The following is a 6796-nucleotide window of genomic DNA, read 5'->3' as shown; positions in this document are numbered from 1 at the left end:
TTCATGTTGATGGAAATGCGAGCGCCGCGATCAGCATTTGGTCCCGTGACTTACGGGTCAACAGCAATAACAATATCTGAAGTTTAACGTCTGAAAACCGCAATATGATAACGAAAGACGCCGTAGTGGAGGACTCCGGAAATTTAGACCATCTGGCGTTCTTTCAGCGTGTAATGACATCGCACAGTACACAAGCTTTCTACACTACACCGCCACCGAAATGCACTGCGGTGACCGAAATCGAACCTGTGACCTTTGGGTCAGCAGTAGACCACCGTGTCCGATGTAAAAACTGATTTAAAAACAGACCAATGCAAAGGGCAGTTTAAAACGCAGCCCACAATGTTTTCGTTTCTGTGCCTGTAAAAGATCCGAGCGTTTTATTCTATTTTAGCGAATTTCTAGCAACATACCTTTGAAGTTATTTCACAAGTCTCGTTTTTTAAAACTTTCTCGCGATATTCTCAATATGATATTCACTATACCCGGAATTACGTCAGCACGAAATTCGAAGACCTGTAAGTATTTTATTTTCGCTAACATTTCGACTGAATCAGTGAATGAATGTAACGATTTGCCTTTTGTGTTGCAGCCAAATTCACAAGAAGCAAAAGTCCCGTAAAAAGTATGTATCCAAAAATTCACTAATACCGTCGGCACTTTCCGAAAAGTAATTTGTGCGAGTTTAATAAGCAGAGAAAGCATGTAAATGTGATTAGTTGAAGGCGGGAACAGCGAAACCAGGCGCATGTATCACATTACCATGAGCCTACTTAATTCAAGTGGCACACATTTATTGGTTTAATGATTATTCCTGGTTCACAAGCTCGCAGTTGGTCATGATCGGGGTTGATCCGAATCCAACTTTATGATTATGATTGGATTCTTAATGCACGCTGCAGTAAGGAGCAGGTCACAGCTTAGACACTTGATCCTGATCGGGTATGTGCGCTTGATTGATATGTGGGGTTTAATGTCTCAAAACCACCACAAGATTATGAGGGACGCCATAGTGGACGTATGTGCGATTAGCAGTCACCGTGTGACAATAATTTTGGTTTAGTGGCGTAAGAGGCTTGTTTTTAAATGTGGCAGTCAAATATGTATTAGATGTGTACACATCTGACTCCAGAATATGCGCCGTACTCAATTGGTTGCTAGAAAACGAAGTTACTTCTTTTCCATCAAATCAAGAAAGCAATACAGATGAATTATGCACCTTAGACTTTTTTTCGCGTCGGTGCGTCAGAACAGTGCTGCTGCCCAATCTTATTTCGTCGATACATTGTTGCACCGGCAAGCGAAGTGTTCGTTTGTTCCGACCCCCAAATAAATGTTATGGTAGGCGACTGTTGAGGTAGGGGTAACTTCGTTGAACATACATATATTAGCAGGAAAATGGAATTAAGGAATTATTTGGGAGAACCTCGTCAGGCGTGAATGCCTTTAGTCGTCTCTTTTCGAATATAATTTTTTTGTGCTTGAATAAAATCAATTCATACTCATACCAATACCCCTGCTGAACACTGAACAAACCAGTTTGGCGGCTTTTTTACACGTGTGACAATTTTATCGCACAGCACTGACAATTAAAGGCGAGCAGGAGTCATTTTCAGTGTTAAAATTCATCTGTTGCTTTTTCGTAATGGTTAGGCTACACTTCAATTTTTAACTTAACCTACCTTTTCGATTCTTATTCCTGCAGTCTTAGCCACAAAATTTTTTCACAATCAGGGCAGCCAGACGTTCTCACGCGTTCAATTAGCTTTGAAAAAATATTCCTGCCCAACGTGATGGCCCGCTTTCATGTCTTTTATGTAAATCTTTAAACCAGTCGGTGAATCATGGCTTGTACGGTGATTAGTAGGTTTGTTTTTCTAAAATGATCTTTCGCTCCGCCGCCGAACCACCTAGCCTTACGTTTACTTTGTGCGCACTCACAATTTGATGTTTTCACGGTTAAAGTAAATAATATATGATTGTGTTGAATTTTCAACCTGACGCCAGCAGTGCAACCAAGATTGTAAAAGCACGTACAGCATTTCATCAAGGACATAGATTACAGGTACGAATTTAGAGCCGACCCACCGCGATGGAACTCTTTATACGCACCTCTTTATTTTAGCTGAATCAAAGAAGGGGAACAGATTGAGAAGCCCACTGTAGCTACACAACTGCACAATACCAACCAATGATGAAGCCAACGAAAAAAGGGAACGTTATGTCTAGTTATTGATCGGAGTTCAGACATTACTAAACAAGGAAAAGAAAGAAATGAGTGTAAGCGTATATAAAATTGTCGCATAGAAAACGAGTACACTTGAAGACATGATCATTCCATTCGAGTGATAGGTGTAAGGTAGCTTTGGAAGTGAAGCAGTTCGAATAACGCCTCGCCGTCATTTCAGGGTCACTGGAGGGGCAGGAACTCTCAATGAAGATGAACGACTCAGGAGCGAGGATGCGGAGTAAGTAACCTGATTCACTTAATCGTTTACTGATTGATTGATATGTCGGGTTTAACGTCCCAAAACCACCTCATGAGTATTAGAGACGCCGTAGCGGAGGACTCCGAAAATTTTCACCAGCTGGAGTTATTTTAACGAGCACCCAAATCAGAGCACACGGGCCTACAGCATTTTCATCTCCACCTTAAATGCAGTCACCGTAACCGGGATTCGATCTCCCGACCTGCTGGTCAGCAGCCGAATACCTTAGTTACTAGACCATGGCACCAAGACGGGGCTTGATCATTTATTGATGAGAGCAGGTGTCACATGCGAGGGATGGGGGGAGCAGGGTTGGCCGCTTTTTTCTAGTGTCCTAGGGTTGAGGGGAGGGGAGGTTCGAAGTTTGCTCTATAAATAGACTTAAGAGGAAGAATGCGCGCTTCAATAAAGCTTCACCCTTCCTTCTCTTGAACGCGAACACTGCGCGGTCTTATGAATGGCAGTGCATTAAGAAAATCAAATGACGTAATTATTTTAACTCGGTGAGTGTACTGTAATAATTCATAGCTAATGCTTCATAAGCAATCAGAATAGTTTTGAAAGTTGTCTTATTAATCTTTTTTTTGTTCGAGAGTCTCATTGTTACGACACCTACACCTTAAAATGACTGGAACTGCTGGCACTACGCAAGGTCAAAATATGGCGGCTATATATAGTCTGTTTGGCAGATAGCCAACTTAAGCTATACAATATTAAAACATTCTCGCACGTACAAAGAGTTCATTTACTTCATTTCTTCAGATGCAGAGCGACATAGTGTATTCACGCGAGTGAGCTTATTGATGGCAACACTTTCACAGCAGGAAATCAGTCGAAATTGTGTAACACGCTAAATACACACAGGCAGGGAGAAAGTGGACAACGCGCCACAGCACTTAGACCACGCAGACAACTCCGAACTCGCATACTTTCGATAAATGCGCGTGATCTAGAAAAGTGGGCAGTATGAAAATTCATGACTCTGATTGGTGTTGCCAGAAGATTGTGAGATTTTGCTACCTACCAAAGTACAAAACCGTAAGTAAATGTTTTTAGAAGTAGAACAAAGGTTCATAATACGTATGCTTCAAAACTACGTGCCAAGAACGTATGCAGCACGCATGCTTCAGAACTGTATGTCAGGGACTAAGATGATTGAGAGTCAGTTAGTGATTGTGGGTAGAATTATACATTTGCCACTAAGTTTATTGGGGGTGAATTTCTTAGCAGCACCTTGTTCAGCGCAAGAGAGCCCCATGATTTTTCGTGCTTTCTTTTCACAATTTATATATTTCCTTAAAGCTCATATGTTTACACTTCAATTTGTTTTACACGGTGCGAGTTCATAATCTTTTTTTTTTCTTCAGACGAATGCGGCAGATACGTCTGTAAGTATAAAACGGCAATTTGTTCGTATTTGTTTTTGCGAACGTTAACCTTCAAAGTGTATTGTGCATTTTTTTTATTACAGACGAAAAGCAATGATGGCGCCAGATACTCAATTGAAGTAGTAAGTGCAGAAAACGTTCTAAAAAATTTTCATGAACGAACGAGTTTGGCAGGTGATACGGGGACCAGACTCAAATTCTGGTCCACGCATGTGGCCGTGGGTTCGAATCCCACTTCTGACACCATGTAACATGTTCGATGTAACGAACAGACGCGACACGTTGCTGAACAAGGAATGACCAACTGGTCGTTTATTCATGACGCTTATATAGCTGCGTGGGCAGCGAGGGGAAGGGAGAGACAAGGAAGGAAGTGGCAAGCGGTATCCGCGCACATGCGCGATAGCCCGTTCTGATTCAGTCTTTTAAAGTAATCGGATAAAACCTTGCCGCACTTGTGTAACTCATATGACTCGCAACGAGCAAGTGCACATACTTCACACTCAATGGCCCTTTGCACGCCTCACGCGAGAACTAGGTTTTCAGAGGTGTGCCTACTTCAGCTAAGTACTTACTACGTGTCTGTAAGACAATACGTACGCCTAAAGAGCTGCACAGCTTTTTTAGGAGTCATTGGCTCATCAGGCGCCGTAAACGCTATGTCTGCTTAAGAAGCACCAGTCAACTCTCAAGCGTTACATTATAAAATAAGCACAGCTTCAACAAAAATTGCACAAAGCTGAGTTGTAGCAGAGCTGGAGAGCACCCAACTGGTCCTGGCTTGGTTAGGCTTTTACTCTCCTAGCTCACTCCTCGGCCCACTATGCTATGCATGGCCGTCCTTGCTTTTTTTTAACATTTTCTTTGTCTTTTTCTCTCTATGCCTTTAAGCAATCCTCGACCATAACAGCTTTGCTGTGTTAATCTCCTATGGCGCTTATATGCCACCGACATTGTTTAAATGTTCCTACCCAGTGCACTTATCTACTGAAAGCTAACAAAGGAATCAACATATTTGCATAGCGCAAGACTACGAGTAGTTACGACGTAACTATAGAAGAAGAGACAAGGACAGAAAGAGCGCGTGTGAGCGCTATTTCTGTCCTTGTCTATTCTCCTGTAGTTACGTCGTAACTACTCGTAGTCTTGCGCTGCGCAAATATGTTGATTCCCAATCACTAACTAGCCAAAGCATCTATCTTAACAAAGGAACTCACTGGCAATGAACTCCGATCACGTGTCACGCGTTACCACATCTCTTGCCATCAGTAACGACTGAATGGGCGGTGATTGAGCGCAAGTCGGATCAGGGCGTTTTCTATTTGCAAAACATGGCAGACCTCGACCCCAACAGCTGTGCTGCGTAAGGAATCTAGACTTTATGTCATATCGAACACTGTTTCGAGTGAAGTGTTCATCACAAAGTCAGGTGAAGCTAATTTAAACAAGAATATATGCAAGCATAAATTCGGGCGAGTGAACACGTTTAACAGATGCATTGTTGTCTAGCAGAAGCGCAGTGGGGCACCATGGGTCATACCATGTGAATCGGATAAAGGTTATCACCCGTTCTAAAGGGCTCAGCCACCACTCATCATCGCTAACGTCATCAGCTACAGCTTCAACAAATAGTGCAGTTACGTGAGTTCACGAGGTTTTTTTTTGTATTTCATCGAAGCAATCGCGTGCCTCCAAAAGCCATGAAAAGACAGGAGTGCTCGCATGAGGCGTTGGAAGGGTCTACTTCATGTGTAATACATATTTGCTCGCTGGGACCCATTTGAATCGCACGTGTGTAGTCAGGCTTTCCCCTTCTTGGCTTACAAAGGTGCAACACCATGAATTTTTTGCAGCAATTGATCCACATTTGTCGGGAATATCGTTCACTGCATTAAAGAAAATTAGGGAGTCTGTACACGTAACCTATGAAAATGGCATGATAAGAAAGGTGATAACGTGCGTAGCTCAGAATTTCAGCTGAGCGTTTATTGAAATGTGGATGATAGAATAAATCAGCTTCGTGGCACTCGCTGCATGGTTCTTCATCACTTTCTTTTCATTTTCCGCTCACCAGTTTAGAGAGTGAAATTTTGTAGACCCAGTCATTTCGTCTTACTTGAGTGGAAAAACACTTTGTGCTACTAATTTCCTTTTGTCGCTTCGATTGCAGCCTTGTGCCCCTAACGCCAACGGTGAAACCTTCTGGGAGCAGCGGTGCCATATAATCAATAATATTCGAAGCTTCATTACGCAGCATGACTTGAAAGTTACTTGTTTGTAGTTGTATGGACAACAGTAATCAGTTGAATGAAAAATGTTACTATGGAAACTTGCTGATCTACTTCTGATTGACCTTTAATGAGCTCTCACCGTTAAGTCAGTGCTGTGTTAATAAAGTCAGCGAAGTTATTCAGTCTTGCAATTTCATTCACCATTTAAGGCGAAAACCTTGCATGTCTCATGCATACGTCATGATGACACACTGTGATGACACATTATGTGCGTGATGTACAGTGCTCAATTCCGCTATCTCTAACGATAGAGCGTCGTGCGCGAAACAGCACGGGCGACATCTCTCGTCGCAAATATGCCACATCTGAGCGTGCGCGGCGCCAGTGATGTGCCTGCCTCGCAATACTGATCCCCGTTTATTACCGTGGCTGCAACAACCGCTTTAGTCATCAAAAGCGTTCTGAGCGATTTCGCGAAAAAAAAACAAAAACAAGAAAGAAAGACGAAGTAAATCCGTTGTCGCTGTGATGATATCACTAAACCAGAATATTTCTTTTTGTTATTGTTTTATTTCGATTTTGTAATTTTGACAGCGCTTCAACGGCCAAAGCACCCATCGCGGCCGCGGAGATAAAGTAGGGTGGAAACTGCAGGGCAGGCACATTATTGGCGCCACGCATGCTCACA

This window comes from Rhipicephalus microplus, chromosome 5 (assembly GCF_043290135.1).
Source record: "Rhipicephalus microplus isolate Deutch F79 chromosome 5, USDA_Rmic, whole genome shotgun sequence".
NCBI classification, from domain to species: Eukaryota; Metazoa; Arthropoda; class Arachnida; order Ixodida; family Ixodidae; genus Rhipicephalus; species Rhipicephalus microplus.
This window is presented reverse-complemented; position numbering follows the sequence as displayed.